Source organism: Brassica napus, chromosome A5 (genome assembly GCF_020379485.1).
Source record: "Brassica napus cultivar Da-Ae chromosome A5, Da-Ae, whole genome shotgun sequence".
NCBI classification, from domain to species: domain Eukaryota; kingdom Viridiplantae; phylum Streptophyta; class Magnoliopsida; order Brassicales; family Brassicaceae; genus Brassica; species Brassica napus.
In genome coordinates this window covers 8973903-8998174 of record NC_063438.1, presented here as the reverse complement: position 1 = coordinate 8998174, position 24272 = coordinate 8973903, and the positions used below count along the sequence as shown (strand labels likewise).

General features: G+C 34.1%; 1 long non-coding RNA gene, 1 other non-coding gene and 1 pseudogene across 3 annotated transcripts; 1 reads left to right on the top strand and 2 right to left on the bottom strand.

Annotated features, from left to right (window-relative positions):
* Positions 1-3942: 3942 nt before the first annotated feature.
* LOC125609484 lies at positions 3943-9902 on the top strand (annotated as a pseudogene).
* A 140-nt stretch (positions 9903-10042) lies between these two features.
* Positions 10043-12465, bottom strand: LOC111216029. Of its 2 annotated transcripts, XR_002664750.2 has the most exons (5): positions 12361-12465; positions 12079-12117; positions 10578-10641; positions 10324-10488; positions 10043-10231 (listed from the first exon to the last, which is right to left on the bottom strand). It is a non-coding gene; the product is annotated as an uncharacterized LOC111216029 (long non-coding RNA). The 2 variants fall into 2 exon arrangements; XR_007339744.1 differs by having other exon boundaries at positions 10043-10488.
* A 5665-nt stretch (positions 12466-18130) lies between these two features.
* On the bottom strand, positions 18131-18237 carry LOC125609790. Its single transcript, XR_007339935.1, has one exon. It is a non-coding gene; the product is annotated as a small nucleolar RNA R71 (small nucleolar RNA).
* Positions 18238-24272: the final 6035 nt, after the last annotated feature.

Here is a 24272-nt window from a genome sequence, read left to right as displayed (position 1 = left end):
GCTTCATACGCATGTAAATCTTTACTCCATGGTAGTGACTTATTTAAGAGAGGCATACAGTTCTTAATTGAGAATGGTTCAAATGTTAGTATGTGGACTGATCCTTGGAAACCAGATCACACACCGAAATCAGCACGATCACTGGAGAACAACCATACTGTGGAAAGTGTTCGAGATTATATGTTACCTGATGGTTCTGGATGAGAAGTAGATAAGTTGAGATCAAAAGTTATACATGAAGATGTGGAGAAGATCTTGACTCTAAAAGATATCACGAAAGGCAGAGTTGGATCTACTAGAATGGCACTATACTGATAATGAGATTTACACAGTGAAGTCAGGATATTGGTTGAGTACACACCTTCTAGACAATGAGATGATTGCACCAATATGGAGAGATCCGATACTGAAACAGAAACTATGGAAATGCTCTTCACCTCCTAGTCAAACATTTTCTATGGAAAATTATGTTTAGAGCATTACCAACGGTTTCTAACCTGAAATGGAGGCATATTACACATTTTGATCAGTGTAAGAGAAACATATGTTATTTGATTGTCCCTATGCAAAGATGATTTGGTGCGCCTCAGGGGTATCAAATGCAACAATCAATGGTCGTTGGAGGAAAAAATAAATGCTTGTATCACTTGTAATACGACATCAGATTTGTCTCACCGAAAAGACATTCCTATCAGTATCTTGTAACGAATTTGGAAGAATAGAAATATGTTGATTTTTCAACAGAAGACTGTACCGTGATGGAAAGTGATTCAACAGGCTCAGTTTGATGCTGAAGAATGGAGGAAACATAATGGTGATATAAATATCGGATTGAGTAGGAGTTCGAGTAGAATGCAAACACAAGATCAAGCATGGAAAAGGCCGAGAGTGGGGTATTACAAGTGTAATTTTGATGGCTCCTTTATGAATGCAACTTCGTTAAGTAAAGCTGGTTGGGGCGTCCGAGATGAAAGGGGTACTTTCAGGGTTTGCGGGGCAAGCTCTGGGAAACAGGATCTCAATGCAATGGAAGCGGAATTTCAAGCTATTATCATAGCAATGCAAGATTGTTGGAGTTTGGGTTATACGAAAGTGATATTTAAAGTTGACAATCAGAAGATGAGGGATATTCTCAACAACAAAGTATTACATTTTGGTATGTATAATTAGATTAGGGAAGTACGATCGTGGTCCCGGTTATTTCAAGAGGTGGAATTCAGATGGGTAAAGAGGTAAGCAAATAAGGTTGCAGACAAATTGGCAAAGGGTTTACTTCAACCAGGGATTACGTTTCAAAATTTCAATTATGTTTCATTGTTGATAACTTCATCTTTGCAGCAAGACTATGTATGTTCACAATATCAATAATAAGAAGTTAGATGTTAAAAAAAACCTAAAGAAAAAAGGAAATATCATTTTTTTTGTCAAACATATTTATATTTTAAAATATATAGATTTTTATATAGATTTTATACATAAAATATAGTTTCACAAAAATTAATTTAGTTATTTATTAAAATAATTTATTTTTGTTTCCAAAATCTAAAGTTAAAATAAATTCAACAAATAATTAATCAGTTTTAACTTAATTATATCAAAAATAGTTACGAGTGCGGTAGCACAATTCTGGTGGAGTTCAGGAGGAAGTACATGAGGTATGCACTGAAAATCGTGGGACAAAGTATGTGTCGATAAGGATGAAAGAGGTTTGGGGTTCAAAGATATCACTGATTTCAACACAACGATGCTCGCTAAGCAGTTATGGCGGCTGATAGAGAAGCCAACTACTTTATTCTCTCGAGTTTTCAAAGGTTGGTATTACAGGAACGCCTCACCCCTAGAACCGATCCGTTCATATTCTCCGTCATATGGCTGACGAAGTATCATATCTGCTAGATCTCTGGTAAGCAAAGGACTAATCAAAAGGGTGGGATCATGATCATATATATCTGTATGGAATGATCCATGGCTTCCAACCACTCGCCCGAGAACAACCAATAAAAACCAACACAATTTCTACCCAGAACTTACAGTGGATTCTCTCATTGATTCCACTTCGCGAACTTGGAACTCGCAGGCAATTAGGGATTTGTTGGACCCACATGATGTGAAAATTATAAAAAGTATACCACTGAGCAGGACTCAGATGATAGACATGGATGGATAGCATTTCACAAAAAATGGAAAATATACGGTTAAATCAGGATATCAGGCATAACGAGTTTACCCAGACAAGGAAAGACCACCACTACTGTTTGGACCCACAGTTGATGTATTAAAGGCGTTCTGTTGGAAAATAAGATGTCCACCAAAATTAAAACATTTTCTATTGCATTTAGTGACTCGATGTATAGCAGTTAAAAAAGAATCTGCAATCAAGATGGATACAAGGAGACATATGTTGTGCAAGATGTGGAGCCTATGAGGAATCGATAAACCATGTGTTTTTTGAATGTCCTTCATCACTTCAGGTTTGGGCTCTCTCAAAGATACCATCAAATCCAGATATTTTCCCAACATCTTCTCTCTTCACAAACATGGCTCATCTTTTTTGGAAAGTCTTCCTTCAGATCGATGATCATCAGTTTCATGGATACTCTGGTACATTTGGAAAGGAAGGAATAATAAAGTCTTTAGTAACCTGGATATTGATCCTAGGAAAACACTTAAGTTGGCAGATACAGAATCAACACTCTGGACTGAGGCACAAATATTGAACGAACAGAGGACAGTACAAAATGTCGAGGTTACGACACTACCGCTAATTCCAGGAAGATGGTGTTTCACAGATGGTTCTTGGAAAGAGAATGATACTTTCTCCAGACAAGGTTGATTTAGTACTCTATAAGGATTTGATGGCCTGATGGGGGCGAGAAATATTAGAGCTAGTCTCTCTCCTCTCCATGCAGAGATGGAAGCACTACTCTGGGCAATGGAATATATGAGAAACTTATGACAGTTTCAGGTCACGTTTGCAACGGATGGTTGTCAATTGGTGAAGATAGTTTCGGAACCAGAAGAATGGTCAGCTTTTGCAAGTTATTTGGAAGATTTAAAAATCATGGAAGAGAGTTTCATCCGATCATAGATCATCTATGTACCGCGAACGCAAAATACAAACGTAGATAGCCTAGCACGCAGTGTAAGGAAGCAACCGCTTTTGTTGTTCACATGGATGCAGATCTCCCGATGTGGTTCACAGAGTCAATATGAGTCTGTATAAGTTGATGACAAAAAAAAGGATCAAAAATAGTTGTTATACGTTTTAGATGAATACATGCAACTCAATATACTCAACCAATGAATAAGTAATCTATCTTTAACCCCCCCCCCCCCCCCCCCCCCCCCCCAAGATTTTGTAAGATATTGTCATTTAGTTATTTTAAGAATATTATTTCTAATTCTAGAAAATAATCTTACAAAATTTTAAATAGCTTAGGATTTTATATATGTGTATATATATATATATGTTATGGCAAATTTAATATGAAAGAGTTGTCTTTAATGACATTTAATATTTTAAATTGTAATGAACATTTGGGCAATTGTCAATAATAGCACCTTTTGAGTTTTTGTCACAAAAATGGCACTAGAAGGAGAAAGTCACAAAAATGACATTCATTAAAGGGTAAAATATCCCTAATACCTTTGGTTTAAAATTAAATAAACAAACAAAAATAAATAAAAACAAATAAAATAAAAATAAAAAAATGAAAAAAAAAAGAATTTTTTTTATAGTTTCAGATTATATGTTCTCAGATTCGAAACTTTTTATAATTTTTTTTTTGAAATTTTTTTTATTTGTTTTCAAATTTTCTTTTTATAATTCAAAAATACTTTTTGAAACTGTTTTTAAAATTTTTTATTTTTAATTTTTTAGTATTTATTTTTAATTTTATAAAATTTTAAACCCTAATTCCAAAATCCCACCGCTTAACTCTAAACCCTAAGGTTTGAATTAATTAGCCTAAAGGATATAAGTGTATATTTACCTCTTCAATGAAACATATTTTGTGACTTTGAACTTTGAGTGCTAGTTTGGGAACAAAAATTTGGTTTGATGTTATCCTAGTCTTTTTCTCATGATATTTTGTGTAAATAACACATGAAATATATTTTTATATTTTAAATGATACTTTTGTTCTAATAGAGTAGATATCCTATGAAATAGATATCTCTCTTATTTACTCGGTAAAATGTTTATATTGAGCCAAAAAGAAAGGAATCGAAACCAAATATATTTCTTATAATGTTTTTTTATTTATTCAAACAACCGTCAACAAGGTGAGAAATAAAAATAAGTCAAGAAAGTAAAATAAAAATCAAATTACGGAAATTAGGATATTTTCATATACAAAATTATGGATTTGTTTCTAAATAGTAAAATGAGGATTAATTCCCTAATATTTTGCTCCCTATTCGATTAAATAGTTTCTGACTTTGTGAAAGACAGCTTGGGATTATATTGACAGAGCAAGATTCTGTGCACCTATCTTCCTTTGTTTCTTTCACGTTTCCTCATATTTCTTACAGTAACCTGTTCAATCTAAATGGTCAAGATTTGCAAAAAATAAAAGTAAAACACATAATGAAATCTCTCAATGGTTTTTTGCTACCCTTAGTCATAGCTTTTGCCATTCTTCAATCAGTCCAAGCTCAAAATCAACCAGGTTCTTACTCGGTTTTCGTTAAAACTTGAAGATTTTCCTTTTGATTTTCTGTCTTTTGATTATAATATTTTTGATGAGAAGGATTTGTGAGCTTGGATTGTGGATTAATCCCTAAGAGCACAGTCTATACGGAGAAGACAACAAATATAGCATACACATCAGACACGGCCTATATCGACAGTGGATTAGTTGGGAGGATCAATGATTCATACAAGACACCGTTACAGCAACAGACTTGGACCTTAAGAAGCTTCCCTGAAGGTCAGAGAAACTGTTACAACTTCAAGCTTACGGCGAACCGCAAATATTTGATTAGAGGTACCTTTGTGTATGGGAATTATGACGGTCTAAACCAGATCCCCGAGTTTGATCTTCACATTGGTCCTAACAAATGGACTTCTGTTATATTGGATGGAGTAGCAAATGCTTCGATCTACGAGATGATCCATGTCTTACCACAAGACCGGCTTCAAGTTTGTCTTGTCAAAACAGGAAAAACGTCACCGTTTATATCGTCCTTGGAACTTCGTCCGTTGAACAATAAAGCTTACGTCACCCAAAGTGGATCGTTGATGTCGTTCGCCAGAATTTACTTTCCGGAGACTCCATCTTACCTCAGGTATAGAAAAAAATTCTTCATTTTTCAAGAACAAAAATTCTTCATTTTTCAAGACAAAAATTCTTCATTTTCCACTAAGTAATTTCATAAAATGCAAATATACACATTTTTACATGTACATTTTCTACAGTTTCCGTTTTTTTCTTTGGTGCAACTGTTAAGAACAGTTTGCGTTTACAACTAACAAAAAGTTTTTGCTTGCTCAAATTGTGGGTTCATTTGAGAAAAGAAAAAGACATGAATAGTAGTTTTCACCTATTTTAAAATTATTTATGCCATTTTTGTAAACCCATTCGCAACATTCAACAAAATTTCACCTCTTTTCGAAAATTGTTTATTATATATACTATGTACGTGGTATAGATAAAACATCATTGATATACGAAGCCATCTTTAAAGTTGGTTACAAACCAACATTATATTCTGTTAAAGTATTAGCACTGTTCCATTATTTTACATATCACTGAAACCCGTATATTAAATATAATGTAAAACACGAACATATATATCGTACAGACGAAAACATCAACTCGTGTAACTTTGTTTTTGATAAACTAAAATTGTAACATCTTTGCTTCTCTCTCTCAGGTATGATGAAGACTTCCATGACCGAATTTGGGTTCCTTATAGCGAGAATGAAACCCTGTCGTTAAGTACCAATCTTCGAGTCGATACAAGCAGTAACTCCTACGATGTGCCTCAAAATGTGGCGAATTCCGCAATAATTCCTGCAAAGCCTACTGATCCTCTTAACATATGGTGGGATCTCGGCGATGCCAAAACACAGTCATATATATACATGCATTTCGCTGAAATTCAGAATCTTGGATATAATGAGATCAGAGAATACAACATTACTTACAACGGTGATCAGGTTTGGGAAACTTTCTTTAGACCTGGCAAACTCAACATCACAACAATCATTAGTCCAACAGCGCTGAGTTCTCCAGATGGGAGATTCAATTTCACTTTTACAAGGACAAAAAAATCTACCCTTCCTCCACTTATCAATGCCCTTGAGGTTTATACAGTTGTTGAAAATTTACTGCTGGCGACATACCAAGATGAAGGTAAATTTCATTAGTAAATCCATGCTCTTAATCAATATTGTTTTTGATTTTGTTTAGTTTAGGAGGGTTATTAATTTTCTCAAAATACTTTCAGATTCCACATGAAACTGTCTTATATCAATTTTTTCAATCCGTATAGATTTCCAAATAACTATAATATATGTATCTAAGATTTTTTTTTTTTTTTTAAATCCATTACTTGAATTTTAAATCATGAACCAAATAATAACATATTTTAGGTATGATTTAGTAATCATAAATTTAATAAAATCACATTTTCACAAGAATTTTAAGTATGCTATTAACACAAAAAAAATTGTTTAATTTGGATTTCTTATTCAATTAAAATACTTACATCTTATAAACCTCCTTCTAATTTGTAAATTTTATACTTCCTTTTTCTTTCAACCGTTATATTAACATTTGCATCTCCTAATATGTTTGTTCTTTTAAGTATCAGTCTCTGCTATGATGAACATCAAGAAAACATATGGATTGAGTAAAAAGATAAGTTGGCAAGGAGATCCTTGTTCTCCTCAAATTTATCGATGGGAAGGTGTGAATTGCCTTCATGTGGACTCAGATCAACCTCTCATCATATCCTTGTACGTCTTTTATTTTATTTGTTTACAATTCATAAAAAAAAAAATTGTTTTGTTTCGTTTCGGAGTTTGCACTAATTTTAATTCTTTAACACATTAGGAACTTGACAACAAGCGGACTGAACGGTACCATAGCCCCTGATATTGCTAATCTTATACAATTAAGAGAACTGTAAGCATCTGAAACTCTTAACACCCAAATAAACTTAACTATATGATATATTAACTTTTCAAAAAACGTTATTTCCGTTTAATGGACAGAGATTTATCAAAGAATGATTTATCAGGAGACATTCCACATTTTCTTGCTGATATGAAGATGCTGACACTCATGTGAGTTTATGCTATTGGACTCTTGCTTGCCTTTTTAATTTCATATTTTATGTTGTGCGAACGAATTTTTTTTCTTTTTCACTTGCAGAAACTTAAGCGGAAACCCGAAGCTCAATCTCATAATTCCAGATTCTCTTCAAGAAAGGATAAACATCAAATCATTAACACTAATGTAAGACGTTTTCACAACTTTTATTTCTTCTTCTTGATGATAAAGCATTAGCTTGTCTCCTTAGTGTTACTAATCTCCGCTTTGTTTATCTTTTTTGGTCTTTTCCCGTCATTTTAATGATTGCAGAATAGATGTCAAACCGGGTAGAAAGTTTACTTTGGTTGCTATTGAGATATCGGTGGCTGGCGTGATCACTGCCCTAGCTATCCTTACCATATGTTTCATTGTTGCAAGGAAAACACATAATAAAGGTATAATTGTCGGATCAGGTCTTGAAACACATGGAAAATATAATGTTTTTCAAATATTTGATTAATTCATTTTTTTTTTACCATTGTATCAGTTTCAAGCAGCGTAAATAGTGAGAAGAGATCATCCAATCAATCAATCGGAACAAAGGAACGGATATTCACGTATTCCGACATATTAAAGATGACAAATAACTTTGAGAGAGTGCTTGGTAAAGGAGGCTACGGAAGAGTGTATTATGGAAACTTAAATGATACTCAAGTAGCAGTAAAAATGCTCTTTCATACATCAGCTGCTCAAGATTATAAACATTTCAAAGCAGAGGTAACTTTGAATGAGAAATAGAGCCATCACTCTCTTGCGATTTAGTTTCTAATCATTCTTATCTTCTAAGGTTGAACTTCTTTTAAGAGTCCACCATAGACATTTGGTGGGACTTGTGGGTTATTGTGATGATGGTGACAACTTAGCTTTGATTTACGAATACATGGCAAATGGAGACTTGAAAGAGAATATGTCAGGTAAAACTTTCACTAAGAGATTCTGATTTGTTGGAATCAATTCATCGTAAAAACAACTGAAATTTGGTACAGGAAAACGCGGTGAGCATGTTTTAACTTGGGAAAACAGGATGCTAATAGCTATGGAGGCAGCACAAGGTGCTGAAACAACATTGTTTTTTTTTCTCATATTCTGTTTTTGATGTCTATAATGTAAAATTGACATAAAAACTAAAAAGTAACCATTAATTGTAATAGGATTGGAGTATCTGCACAATGGAAGTATTCCTCCCATGGTCCATAGAGACGTGAAAACTACTAACATACTATTAAATGAGCTGTTTCAAGCGAAGCTAGCTGATTTTGGGCTCTCTAGATCTTCCCCGGTCGATGGTGAATCATATGTATCAACAGTAATTGCAGGAACACCTGGTTACTTAGACCCTGAGTGAGTAACAATAGCAATCAACTGATTATCTTATTCAGTATAAAATATGATATGTTATACTACTCTTTTCAGGTACTATATAACAAACTTGCTAAGCGAGAAGAGCGACGTGTATAGCTTCGGGGTAGTGCTATTAGAGATCATCACAAACCAGCCTGTGATCGATATAACCCGCGAGAGATCTCACATTACACAATGGGTTGGCTTCTTTCTCCTGGAAGGAGACATTAGGAATATTATCGACCCAAAACTGATGGGAGATTTTGATACAAATGGTGTATGGAAAGCAGTGGAGTTGGCGCTGGCATGTGTAAGCCCTACCTCAAACCGTAGACCGACAATGCCACATGTTGTGATGGAGCTAAAAGAATGTCTGGAGTCAGAGATTGCCAGGAAACAAGGGAGTCAAGTGATGTATTCTAAAGATTCTGTTGATTTTAGCTTATCTCCTGGTTCCGAACTCTCTCCCGGACCCAGGTGAATTGAAAGGATTTAATGTTTTTGAACAAATGATAAGTTGAAATGAACGTTGAAAATGTTAAGTTATCTTTGAAATTGAACTTTTTTCTTTTATGTGCATCGGCAAGCAGTTCGTTTCAGTAGTGCTGTATGTGTAACTTTCTTGGGTTACAAGAAACCATATTTTCTATGCATGTGTTGTTTATAGGGTTTTTTTCTCTTTATTATAAAATTAAAGTTTATGTTTCATATATTCTAATAGATCACTACTGTGTTAGAATTTGATAAACATTCATGATTTATTTATGTGTGTTTTCCATTTAGTTATGATATGATATAACGAATTTCTTATATGGGATTGGTTTTATGTTTTTAATTTATACAAGTAGTAGTGTTTCGTCCCGTACTACGTACAGGTACAGAATTACTAAAATTTGTTACCAATGTTAAGATGTATTAACACCATCTATATTATCTATTTACACTATTAAAATTGAAGTATCTTTTGGTACAGTTTGAAAACATGGATACCTCTACAAAAAAATATACTAATATTAATTGTTTCCATATTTCACACAGTTTAAAAATTTCATTAATTATATTACGTTAACAATACATCATATAATTAATTTTATTACCATAATAATAATAGTACATATTTTATTTATTAGTTAATCATCATTAACTATGTGCCAATTATAAAATTAAAAATATAAAATAATTGGGTTTTGCATATAGTTAAATGTTCGGTTTAGTTTGTTTTACTAAATTTTTATTTACTAGTATGATGGCTCAGTGCTACGCACATGGTTAATTTTTTTTGCTTGCATTTTTATTATTTTGACTGTAATTTTTCTAAATAATTCTTTTCAAAATATTTTTTTTGTTAGAATTGAAATAGTAAAAATAAAACAAAGAAATTGAACAACATCCGTAAAATAGTCAACTTATATTAATAGACTCAACCCTTTCTATAGCTCGTACAGTCCACAAAGACATCTCAAACAGACTGCTTGCTCTAAAAATTACTCACCAAAAACCAATATGATGTTACACAGATGGAATGCTCTCTCTCTCTCATTTGCCGTAAAACTTAAGTCTTCTCTCACCTGTAACTATGCTTTCTCTGTCTTATTAAAGAGCAACATAAAAGATAGAATCAGAGAAAAAAAATATGTGTACGTGTTTTCAAATTATTTACCATTCTTCTCTTCTACTATGTTTGCCACAGAGAACCTCTTTCGTTTTGTTTGTAGTTTGAGATTTCTTTTTCTTAATCGTCTGTTGATGGCAGGATAATGATTCTTTCTTGTTAAAATCTAGTTTGTCTTTTGTCTTCTTTCTTCTTTCTTCTTCATTTATGTTTCTGTTAAATGCAAAAGTAATGCAAGTAATTTATCACAGAAAGAACAGTATTGTAAATACCAGTTTTGTAGATAACATAGTTGAACATACCTATTGTCGTTATCCTCGATTCTGTCAAAGCTTTGAAACAATGTACTCAAGTGCCATTCTCAACCTGAAATAAACAATCAAGAGATTGTTAATACAAAATAAGAAGAAACCAAATCTTAACTAAAGAGTGATCATGAACTTGTATGGAATTTATTGGTATCTGTAGAAGATCAATAGAAAGAGAAAAAAACTCAGTACAGAGAAATGAATATTAAGAAAGAGATGAAAAACAAAGAGATCAAATAAAACGTGAAGTAAAAAGATTGAAATTATATATAGAAGAAAAATCAGTTTCAAAACGTTATATTTATCTTTGAACGTGTTGATGATATTGTGAGAAAATTTAGGGATTTGGATACTTGGAAGTTAAGGAAAACCGTGATCAAATAATTTTTTTCTAATGAGATATTTGTTTTTTTTTAACTTTTGCCAAATGTCAAATTCTGATTAGTTAGGCGACTTGCGCTTTAGTATATAAAGGATTTTTCTTACAATTTGTGGAAAATTACGTAGTCAAAAACCTATTACATTTATTGTCACTTAATTCAAATACATATTTTGTGAATAAAATAATAATTTAAATCAAAATAATAAAAATATATTACATTTATTGTCACTTAATTTTTTGCTCCATATAATTATTTTAATAAATAAAAATTTCTTTTTATTTCACTTAATTTAGCCAAACATATAGAAAAAATTATTTTTATTAGTTTATAAAATCAGTTAAGCATGAACATTGGCTATCCATTTAGGTACGTGTTGTTCTTTTCGGGTATCTTTTTTTAAATTAGGCCCGCTTGAATATTATAAATTTATGTGTGGGTTTTGAGTTGGATTCTTCTGAGTCTAGATGTGTTCGGTTCTAATGTATATGAACCTAAAATATCTAAATAACAAATCTATCTGAAACAGATTAAGATATTTTTACCAAAAATAATCATATTACCCGATTCGGTCCAGATCATATTACGACACATTCTACATATATAACACTAATTATTAAAAGCAAATATTAATGTATAAAAATATCAGAACCAATATCCACGCGGGAGCACGGATCAATCTCTAGTATTTATTATTGTGCCTGGCTATCTTACACCATCGTGCACCAGCTTTGAAATGAGTTACTCTCGTTAAGAGAAACACATTTGGTTCACGATCGAGACCTCGTATTAATTTGTATTGCATCATAATTCATTTCAGCTTTTGCAGAGAAATATGATGACAATGTATGAAAAGATGGCAAGGGTAACTGAAACAATTTGGCAGGACGACTATGTATGATAATAACATTGAACAAACTGCGGTTCAAAAAAAAAAACATCGAACAAACTGCAGTTCAAAAAAATACCATTGAACAAACTGTAAAATATACAAAAACATAAGACGTAATGAAGATCAAGTGCTCGCGGGGGGAAATGCAAAGCTAGTTTGTAAGAATTTGAATCAAAATTATGAAAAAGCAGAGACAAAACTGTAAAGTTTGCAGAATCTGTACCTTTTCTATTGGACAGGATTTCTTTTTGCTACGTAGTGCCTACAAAAAAAGTTCGGACATAACTGAATTCCTAATATCTCCTCATTTGCAAACACTATTTTTATTTTATTTCTTATATTTTTCTTTTGAAGAAATAAGCTTTGTAAACACTTGAAAAAGAAAAAAAAAATTATAAAAAAAACTTTGAAACAACAGTATATTTAAGTGACATATTCTATCTGAATCACGCTAAAAGAATCAAATAATATATAATTGAGCAGAAGTGATATAGTAGTCACAAACCTCTATTGATTTTTGCTGATGCACTGAAAATCTGGAAAAAAATTGATGAAGAATATGAAACATGGAGAAGAAGGAGGAGAAAAGCAAGAATAAAGAAGATGAAACTGTTAGATTTTGTGCCATGATTATGATTTTGGGAGTTACGTACGTACGACGTGAAAGTGATCGTGGGGATTTGAGAAAAATTAGGAATCTAAAAACTAAAAATACGTTTTTTTTTTTGTTAAAGAGAATTTGCACTCCATATACAAGAATAAATGGCATATTTATTCGGGGTGAGTATTTGGGTACTCGTGTGGGTTCGAGTCAGGTATTTCGGATTTTCGGGTATTTTCGTATAGAGGTATAAAACCCATTCGGATATTTCTGTACTTCGGGTCGGGTTCGGTATTTTTAGTTCGGGTTCGTTTATTTTGGATCGGGTTCGGATATTTATATTTTAAAAAATAAAATAAAAATTTCAATTCCTCAAATTTCTTATATTTAAAAATATAACTCACTTAACTAATTTTTTATTTTTAATAGATTGAAAGGTTAATAGATTTGGACATAACATTTTGAAACTAAAAAATACATTATTTTGGTTATTGTTTTTAAATTTTGGATGTAACTTTTTGTTAATTCTTGAAATAAGAAGTTTGACATGCATTTTTAATGAGTAGCAAATCATTTTCTCCGTAATTCTATGTATATCATATGAACTTAAAGTACGTGTAGTATCAATATAAATATTTTATATAAAATGAGAGAAGTAAACTAGAAATATATGGTTAATTATACATATGTTCGGTTATCTTCGGATATTTATTCGGGTTCAGATATTACCCGTTCGGGTTTGGATATTACCCGTTCGGGTTTGGATATCCAATCTCTCCTAATTCAATACCCGTTCGGTTATTTTGCTACTTCGGTTTGGATTTCGGTTTAGATTTTTTGGATCGGATACGGGTGCGGCATCGGATATCGGGTAAAGTGCCCACCCCTAGATGGAAAGGTGAATTACTGAACTTTTTTTGGACAAAAATGTCTCTACTACTAAAATTGAAACCTATCAAAATTTATCAGAATAAATTTATTTATTTTTTAAAATATTACAACTTACCATATTATAGATACAATATATGTACATAAATAATATATAAGCCAAAAATTAATCATTACTCTTTTGTTCTCTTTCTCTCTCCATATTCATTTATACACTTAATATTTCATCTTCTTCTTCATCCACATGATGAATCTACACAATTTGATGTTTAAAACATATATATGATATATCGCCAAAAATTTAAAACATTAATATGATATATCAATATGATAATTAGATAGCTAACGTAAGTTATTAATTGTTAAGTACCCATGGTAATATACGTTTTGTATTTGTCTTTCATGCTTTTATTTTGAGTAGTTTTACCTTGCTTACACTTTTATTGTCATTTGCAGAAGGTGAAGTACAACCACTATATGTAATTGATCTTGCAAATTATGCTTCGAATAAAATATGTCATATGAGTCGAAGAAAAGTGGATCTGGTTGTCCATCAGCGACATATCGAGAAACATTGCCATATGAGTGGTCGGAGATCAGTCATAGGTGGTAGCTACGTTCGGTGGTACCAGAGAGAGAGATTTGTAAGAAATGAATAGAGTGTTTATTTTTGGGTTTATGATTTAGTGTTTATCTTTTGTATTCAATGTTTATCATATGGATTTGGGTTTATGGTTTATCTTTTGGATTGAGGGTTTATCTTTTGGGGTTTAGGGTTTAAGATTTATTCTTTGGATATATGAAAAAACCGAGAACAACACTTAGGATAACTTGTATTATGATTTAACCGCTATTTACAGCTAATATTAAGATTAGTTGTCATTATAAAGTTTTATCTAACTAACAACCATTTCAATTGAAAGTTGGAGAGCTAATATTATGTTAAACCGAATTCTTACATCCATACTATAAACTTTAATATTATGTTTAACCGAATTCTTACATCCATACTATAAACTTTAAGCCCTAAACGCTAAATCTAAAGAATAAACATAAATCCTAATCCAAACTCTTAACTCTAAATCCCGAGGATAAACACTAAACTCTAATATTAAACCCTAAACCCAAATGATAAATATTAAACCCAATGGTAAAATATAAACCCAAACTCGTAGGATAAACACTAAAAACTAAATCTCAAACCTAAAAGGTAACCTTAAGTCAAATGATAAATCCTTTGGAGTAGGGTTTACCTTTGGGTTTAGGGTTTAATATTTATCATTTAGAATTAATGTTTATCATATGGGTTGGGGTTTATCCTTTGGGTTTATGGTTTATCTTTTGGATTTAGGGTTTATCCTTTGGGTTTATGGTCTATTCTTTGGGTTTAGGGTTTATCCTTCGGATATATGAAAAAACCAGAAGAAGACTTATGATAACTTGTTGCATTATGATTTAACCGCCATTTACAACTAATATTAAAATTAGTTGTTCTTATAAAGTTTTATCCAGTTAACAAACATTTCAATTGCATGTTGGAGAGCTAATATTATGTTTAACCGAATTCTAACCTCCACTCTATAAACTTTAAGCCCTAATCGCTAAATCCAAAGAATAAAGTTCAATTATAAACTCAGACTCTTAACTCTAAACCCAGAGGATAAACCCCTAAACTATAACCTTAAACCATAAACCCAAAAGATAAATATTAAACCCAATGCTAAAGTCTCAAACCAAATCAATAGGATAAACGCTAAAAACTAAACCTCAAACCTAAAGGATAACCTAAACCCAAATCATAAACCTTAAAGCCTAAACCCAAATAACACCAGGATATCAATATTGTTAGTTAGTTTTTTGTTAGGGATCGGGTATAATTATTGACCCTAAACCAATTATTTACTAAAATAATCTTTGGGTTGAGATATATAGTGATAACCGATCACTGATCGATAAACAGCTAACAATATTGATTTCCGGATAACAAATATACATTACTTAACATATTTGATATGAACAATCTGATTAATGAAATGTATGTGTTATATTCAAATTTAAAGAAATATTGGTCGTCCAATATATTTTTAACTGGATATTATTTACTTTATCCCTCTAACGATTGTCGTGATTTATTGTTTAGGATTTACATTACTCTATGATTATGTTTTACAATTCGATGTTTAAGGTTTATCCTTTGGATATAGGGTTAAGGATCACCCTTTGGAATATGGTTTATCTTTGGGTTTAAGATTTAGTGTTTATCCTTCGGGTTTAATATTTATCATATGGGTTTGAGTTTTTATTTTATCATTTGGATTTATGGTTTATCCTTTGAGTTTAGGGTTTATCCTTTAGACATATAAAAAACCCAAAAAAAAACTTGGGATATATTGTTGTACTATGAGTGAACCGCCATTTACAACTAGTATTAAGATTAGTTGTTTTTATAAAGTTTTATCAAGCTAACAACCATTTCAATTACATGTTGGAGAGCTAATATTATGTTTTTTTTTTAAATTCTTACCTCCCCACAGTTAACCTTAAGCCCTAAACGCTAAATCCAAAGAATAAACTTAAATCCTAAACACAAACTCTTAACTCTAAACCCAGATGGTAAATCCTAAATTCTAATCTTAAACCCTAAACCCAAAAGATAAATATTAAACCCAATGGTAAACTCTAAATCCAAACCCATATGATAAAATGCTAAACAACTAAACCTCAAACTTAAAGAAAACCCTAAACCCAAATGATAAACTCTAAAGCCTAAACCCAAATAATACTAGTTATTCGGATATTATTATTGTTAGCTGGTTTTTCTATCAGTGGTCGGACGTAATTATAAACCCCAAACCAAAGATTACATATGTAACACAATATTAGTTTCCTCAACATATAATTGAAAATGGATGTTAATACATTAAATGTTTCTAAACCAAATTACGTTACATGTATTATTCGCTTTGAGTTAACCAACAAATTACATTATCTATTCAAATAATCTTTGTGTTAAGATCTATAGTGATAATCGATAACTGATTGAAAAAAAAAACTAACAATATTGTTTTCCGATAACAAGTATACATTGCTTAATATATTGGATATAAACAAACTGATTAATGAAATACATGCATTATAACATTCAACTTTAAAGTAGGATTGGTGATGTCTTGCATATTTTCATTGTTTTATCCATTCATCCATGAGCATTTTCATCATATAGATTAGGATTTAGCCATGTCTAGGTTTCATTTTGCATTCATTGTATTTATTAGGTGTTGGAGTGTGCCATGGAGTGATTTGAGATGTTTGGGAGCATTGTGATCCAAAAGGGGGTGAAAGATGAGCATGGATGGAGCCTTAGAGAAATCTTCTATTTCTAAGATTTTGTGGAGATACAGAAAATTGAGTTAGCTTTCTAATGGAAGTGGTTTCAAGTCATTTGAAGATGTAATGAAGGAGTTATGACCAATTTACTAGAGGCATATCCACCATGTTCGAGCATCCTGGAGCAACCTCTCAGAGCGACCTCTCAGAGCGACCTACCAAAGTCGCTCCCAGCCAGATCGACCAGCCCAGAGCGAATATCTCAAGTCGCTCCAGCCAGAGCGACTAGCCCAGAGCGACCAGCTCAAGTCGCTCGCGTTTTGACGGGGCGAGACACGAAGAAACGCGTCGGGAGCGACCTCCTGGAGCGGCTATGCTAGGTCGATCCGCGTGTTTTGCTTGGACGATTTTATGTTATTTCAGGGGCCTTTTGGTCATTGTTTTGTTGTTTTACATTGCCTAAACCTAAGTTAAGTACTTTTGTAAGCCATTGGAGGCAGAGAATCTCTTTTGTGAAGAACAACTAGTAAAACTTCTTGAGATTCAGATTGCTTTCATCTTGTGTTCTTATTGATTTCTTATCTATTTTTCTACATGATTAATCTGAAATCCAATATGGGTTTAAGAGGAATCATGGAGATTAGTGAGTAATCACCTTTTGAATTCATGGGTTAGGGAGATCAAGGGTGATTAGGTTAGTTCTAGTAGATCATTCTTGTTCCTTGCTAGTAGAGTATTCATAATGCATCTTCTGAGTTGGCCACTCAAAAGTTGATCAATAGGCATTTCCCACCCAAAAGGTGTTTAAGGAAATGCCTGAGACAACTCTCTTAGGCTTTTAGTATACTTTGCCAAAGACATTTGTTGTTAAAGGTGCTAAGATAGCTAATAGACTTGTTAGTAATGATTGCTTTCATATTATTCAACCAGAGACATTTGATGTTTGAGATATGTTAGCAAATGAGCATTCATCTAGACATAGAGCTTGCTTAGAATTGTGTCTAGGCTTAAGGTCGATAGTTTGATTGATCATTTGCCATTCTTAGTTCGACATTTGATCACCCAAGGTCTAATCCCTATGTCCATAAGTTCTCTTTTCCCTTAGTCAAGAAAGTATCATTCTGTTATTGCTTTCTAGTATTAGTAGTAGTTTAAAACCCATCTAAATCATTGGTTGCACTTAGATTAAGTGAGTACTTGCATTCTTGGTGCTTTGATATCCCTCATAACTGGTTCGACAATCTTTTATGCTACATCATTTGTCTTAGGAGCCTTGAAAACTCTTAACATCAATTGGCCGTCCAATATATATGTTAACTGGATATTATTTTTTTATCCCTCTAACGGTTGTCGTTATTTAATCCATTGGGAGAAGACTGTACCCAGTGAATCAATCACTACTTGGGATGAGTGCAAGAGAGCATTCTTGGAGAAATTCTTCTCCTCCTCAAGAACTGCTAAGCTGAGAAATGAGATCTCCAGTTTCCAACATAAGAACTTGGAAGGATTCAGTGAAGCCTGGGAGAGATTCAAAGGCTATCAAACCAAATGCCCACATCATGGTTTCTCTAAGGAGAGCTTGCTCAGTACCTTCTACAGAGATGCCCTTCCTAAGTACAGAGCCAAATTGGATACATCTAGCAATGGGTTCTTCTTGGGAAGAAGTGAAGATGATGCAGAAGAGCTGGTTGACAACATGGTGAAGAGTGATGCAGTCTACAGTGCAGACCACGATAGAGGCAGTAGGGGTGATGATAAGTAGACGAGGAAAGAGATCAAAGCTTTGGAAGACAAGATCGACCTAGGGGCTGTTTGTTTCACCATTTGTCATCTCCATTCAAATGATTCATTTGTATGATCTATTCAAATGATCCATTCAGATTTTTGTGATTGTTTGTTTGTCCATCCACATAGTTCATCTAGATGAATCATCTAAATGGATCTTATGTTTGTTTCTTTATTTTCATTTCCATTCAAATGAGTTTAGTAAGCAAATTACCAAAATAACCTTTACCAAAATACCATTGTGTTGATTTAATCATATGTTTGATATTAATTTTAACTATATTATATTTAATTATTTAGTTTAATATATTTACATTAGAATTATTTCAAAATTAACGAGTTTTCTTTTTGCGATTTGGGCGGGAAAACAAGATTTTCGGTTTTAGCGAGAAAACACATTTTTTCTGTTTTGACGGAAAACAAGATTTTCGGTTATGACGGGAAAACGAGATTTTCGGTTTAGGCGAGAAAATACAAATTTTCGGTTTTGGCGAGAAAACAGGTTTTTGCGATTTTGGCGGGAAAACACGTTTTTGGCGAGAAAACGTGTTTTTGCGGTTTTGGCGGGAAAACACGTTTTTTGCGTTTTTGGAGGAAAACACGTTTTTGCGATTTTGGAGGAAAACGCGTTTTTGCGATTTTGGCGGGAAAACACGTTTTTTGCGTTTTTGGAGAAAACACGTTTTTGCGATTTTGGCGAGAAAACGCGTTTTTGCGGTTTTGGCGGGAAAACGCGTTTTTGCGGTTTTGGCGAGAAAACGCGTTTTTGCGGTTTTGGCGAGAAAACGCGTTTTGCGGTTTTGGCGAAAAACGTGTTTTGCAGTTTTGGCGGGAAAACACGTTTTTGCGGTTTTGGCGAGAAAACGCATTTTTGCGATTTTGGCGGGAAAACGCGTTTTAGCGGAAAAACGCATTTTTGCGGTTTTGGCGGGAAAATACGTTTTTGGCGATAACACATTTTTACGTTTTTCGCGGGAAAACGAGATTTTTCGGTTTTGACAGGAAAATACAAATTTTCGGTTTTGGCGAGAAAACACGTTTTTTTTTGTTTTGGCGGGAAAACACTTTTTTGGGGTTTTGGAGGGAAAACACGTTTTTGCAATTTTGGCGGAAAAACACGGTTTGCGACTTTGGCGGGAAAACGTGTTTTTTGTGTTTTGAAAGAAAAATGTATTTTGGGGTGTTGGCGTGAAAATATTTTTTTTGTGATTTTGGCATGAAAACATGTTTTCGGTTTTTGTGGGAAAACACGTTTTTGCAATTTTGACGGGAAAACATTTTTTGCAAGTTTAGCGGGAAAATGCTTTTTGGGGTTTTGTCATGAAAAAATAATTTTTAGCACGGAAAAAAGTGTTTTTGTAGTTTTGTCAGTTTTCGTTTGTAACAAAAATGATATTATGTTTATGTTTGTAATTTGTGAATTACATTAGGGACATAATAGACATTATACCATTTTGAATGAACCATCTCCATTCAAATGATCCAAATTGGTTCAGCTGAATGGACTTTAAAATTAAGCCTAAATTTCCAAAAGTCATCCGGATGATCCATCTGAATGAGTTGCACTTTTAGTGCCTAAACAAACAAAACTCTCATCTTCATCTAGATGGTCCATTCAGATGGAGAAACAAACATGCCCCTACTCATTGCTGAAAAAACCACCCAAGAACAGCTGAAGTTTGTTGGTAACTCCAAGCAGGAAGATCCACCTGCTGTCAATGAAGTTGAGGGTTTGGAAGGTCAAGAGGAGTTGTGTTTCATTAACAACAATGGTAGCTGGTACAAAAAGGAGCCCAACGTTCAGTACAACAACTACCAACAGAAATCCTATCCCAACAACCAACAAAGTGGTTATCCGCCTAGAAACAACCAGCAAGGCAGCTATCAGCCTCAGCAAATCCCCTCGTCTGGTTCCTCTGCTCCTCAATAGAGCAGCACTGATACCTTACTGAAACAAATCTTGGAGTCTCAGACTAGAAGTGAGAAGCATGTTGGTTATGAGTTGAAGAACCTTCATTCCAATATTGATGGGAGCTACAATGAGCACAACAACAAATTCTCACACCTTGCTTCTACAGTCAAGAATTTAGAGAATCAGTTTGCTTCCATGAACACTCACCAGAATCGCCAGCAAGGATCTCTACCTGGAAAATCTGACCAAAATCCCAAGGAGGTCAAAGCTATCACCCTTAAGAGTGGTAAGCAGTTACCTCCTAGAACCCTCACCAAGGATGCTGAGAAACTAGGTGAGGAGGTGGCCATCAACTTAGATGATGATGTGGTAATTGTTGATGAGAAGACCAATGATGAGATTTTGGAGAAGATTATGGAAGCTAAAGGTAAAGGAAAAGTTGGAGAAGAGAAGAAAACAATACAAGATGGTGAACCTGCTGTTCCAGCAAGTGAGAATTCTTCTGTTCCTCCCCCCTATGAACCCAAACTTCCATTCCCTGATAGATTCAAGAAGCAGCTGCTAGAAAAGTACAATGCTCTGTTTGAGAAGCAAATGAGTGAAGCTCAGGTTGCAATGGCTATCATCGATGCTTTCATGTTGATTCCTCAATATAGCAAGTTCCTGAAAGATGTTGTAGCTGCAAAGAAGAAGGAGATGGAAGGCATGATGATTCTTACCCATGAGTGCAGTGTCATCATCCAGAGGCTTGATGTTCCAGAGAAGTTAGAGGATCCAGGATGCTTCACACTACCTTGTGCTCTTGGACCTATGGTATTTGAGAAATGTCTCTGCGATTTGGGAGCTAGTGTCAGCTTGATGCCTTTGTCTGTTGCAAAGAAGCTTGGATTCACTCAGTACAAGAAGTGTAGACTCTCTCTGGTGTTAGCTGATCGTTCAGTGAAGTACCCTGTGGGCATCTTAGAGGACCTCCCTGTGAAGATTGGAAGGTATGAGATACCTACAGATTTTGTGGTGCTTGAGATGGGTGAGGAGGCTCAAGACCCATTGATTCTAGGAAGGTCATTCTTAGCTATAGCATAAGCTATTGTTAATGTGAAGGAAGGCAAGATTGATCTCCATTTGGGTAAAGAAAACATCCTCCACTTTGACATCAAGGGGAAAATGAGGAAACCAACTGTGTTCGGGCAAGTCTTCTACATTGAAGAGATGGGCACTCCTGCTGATGAGCACCTTGAAGAGTTACCACCTGAGGACGAGGAGGAGGGAGCATCTCCCTCTACTCATTCCCCATAGAAGGTAACCCACCACACTCCCTTGTATATACCAGTTCATATTTTGCATTTTAGTTGTCTTTTGGGTATCTCTCTCTCACTCACACAGAGACTGTGTGATTTAAGTATGGGGGAGGTACCAAGTATTTGATCACGTTTGCTTTGATGATTTTGAGTCTCATGCATTGCACTATACATACATATTTGCATAGAAAAACAAAAACAAAATTAATAAAAAAAAAAGAAACCAAAAACAAGCATGTAGTTGCATCATTTGCATCCTTAGGATTGAGTCTACAGTATATAGGATTGCATTCATGTTGTATTTGGAACAATGATTGGGATTGCCGTATAGCTTAAACTTCTCTTGGAAAACTTGTATGCATTGTGCCTTGAAAGCTCCGCTTGAAACTTGTTGTGCTGTGTGAGATTTATATAGCCTTGAAACCAGCTACAAATGAACCTGAACTTAATGAATCTAATCTCTCTTGCATATGGACATTTGCATACTTAGTCATGGATCTCATACACATTTGGGTTATTTTATTCCATTCATTACCTTTTTGCTAACCCAAATGGCACTCCACACCCTTAAACCCTTACCATTCTTTGAGACCAACATTGATTTGCTTGAGTGAGGCCTCTTCTTGATAGCTTGTCATGTGCAAAATCTTGAGAGTATTGGGAGCGACATAGGTTTGTTCTCATCTTTGGCTAGCAATAAGAACCTCATTTGAGCTAGCATCTAGGATGGTGGGTGAGTTTGTGTACTCTAAGATCTTTTATCTTGGGTTTGGGAAGTGAAAAAAAAAGAGGAAAATATGACTAAAGAAAAGTCAAAGATAGAAAGACCCTAGGGACAAGAGAGGTTAATGAGAGAAAGCTCTAGATAAGAAAAGTGTTGTAAAAAAAAAAAAAAAAAAAAGAGAGTGAATAAGGAAAAGTTAGAGCTAAGTGTTGATAAAGATATTGAGTCCCTAGTGGTTAAAAGAAAAAGAAAAAGAAAAAGAGAGAGAGCAAGAATGTTTATCGGGTGAAAAAAGGGGATTTGTGGAGTTTGATGTCACTTAGAAAAGGGTAGAAGGATGAGAACCAATCTATGTATGCATCAGTTGCTTCCTTTCTTAGATAGATTTTGCATAATGATCAGGTTCCTGTTTTTGAGTGATAGCTAGAAAAAAATGCTTTGGAAACCCTTCTTTCATTCTCATGAAACCAACCCTTGTTCACCAAGCCAAATGACTAGGATCAATTATCCATTTGCAAGAATTCACTTGTTTGCATTGTGCTTAATTTAATGTGAGAGCTGGTTAAGGTGCTTGTTAATTGATGATCCGGCAACTTGTGTAGAGGTATGAGTTTCACTAAGCCTTGAGAAGCTAGAGTAGACTAAAGAGTGCGGTTATGCTATTTGTCTCTCTTCCATGAATTTGAATTGATCACTTGAGGACAAGTAAAGAGCAAGTTTGGGGGAGTTGATGTCTTGCATATTTTCATTGTTTTATCCATTCATCCATGAGCATTTTCATCATATAGATTAGGATTTAGCCATGTCTAGGTTGTATTTTGCATTCATTGTCCTTATTAGGTGTTGGAGTGTGCCATGGAGTGATTTGAGATGTTTGGGAGCATTGTGATCCAAAAGGAGGTGAAAGATGAGCATGGATGGAGCCTTTAGAGAAATCTTCTGTTGCTAAGATTTTGTAGAGACACAGCAAATTGAGTTAGCTTTCTAATGGAAGTGGTTTCAAGTCATTTGAAGATGTAATGAAGGAGTTATGACCAATTTACTAGAGGCATATCCACCCTGTTCGAGCATCCTGGAGCGACCTCTCAAAGCGACCTACCAAGGTCGCTTCCAGCCAGAGCGACCAGCCCAGAGCGACTATCTCAAGTCGCTCCAGCCAGAGCGACTAGCCCAGAGCGACCAGCTCAAGTCGCTCGCGTTTTGACGGGGCGAGACACGAAAAAATGCGTCGGGAGCGACCTCCTGGAGCGGCTATGCTAGGTCGCTCCGCGTGTTTTGCTTGGACGATTTTTATGTTATTCAGGGGCCTTTTGGTCATTTGTTTTGTTGTTTTACATTGCCTAAACCTAAGTTAAGTACTTTTGTAAGCCATTGGAGGCAGAGAATCTCTTTTGTGGAGAACAACTAGTAAAACTTCTTGAGATTCAGATTGCTTTCATCTTGTGTTCTTGTTGATTTCTTATCTATTTCTCTACATGATTAATCTGAAATCCGATATGGGTTTAAGAGGAATCATGGATATTAGTGAGTAATCACCTTTTGAATTCATGGGTTAGGGAGATCAAGGGTGATTAGGTTAGTTCTAGGATGTTTTAGTGTAGATTATTCTTGTTCTTTTGCTAGTAGAGTATTCATAATGCATCTTCTGAGTTGGCCACTCAAAAGTTGATCAATAGGCATTTCCCACCTAAAAGGGTGTTTGATGAAATGCCTGAGACAACTCTCCTAGGCTTTTAGTATACTTTGCCAAAGACATTTGTTGTTAAAGGTGCTAAGATAGCTAATAGACTTGTTAGTAATGATTGCTTTCATATTATTCAAACAAAGACATTTGATGTTTGAGATATGTTAGCAAATGAGCATTCATCTAGACATAGAGCGT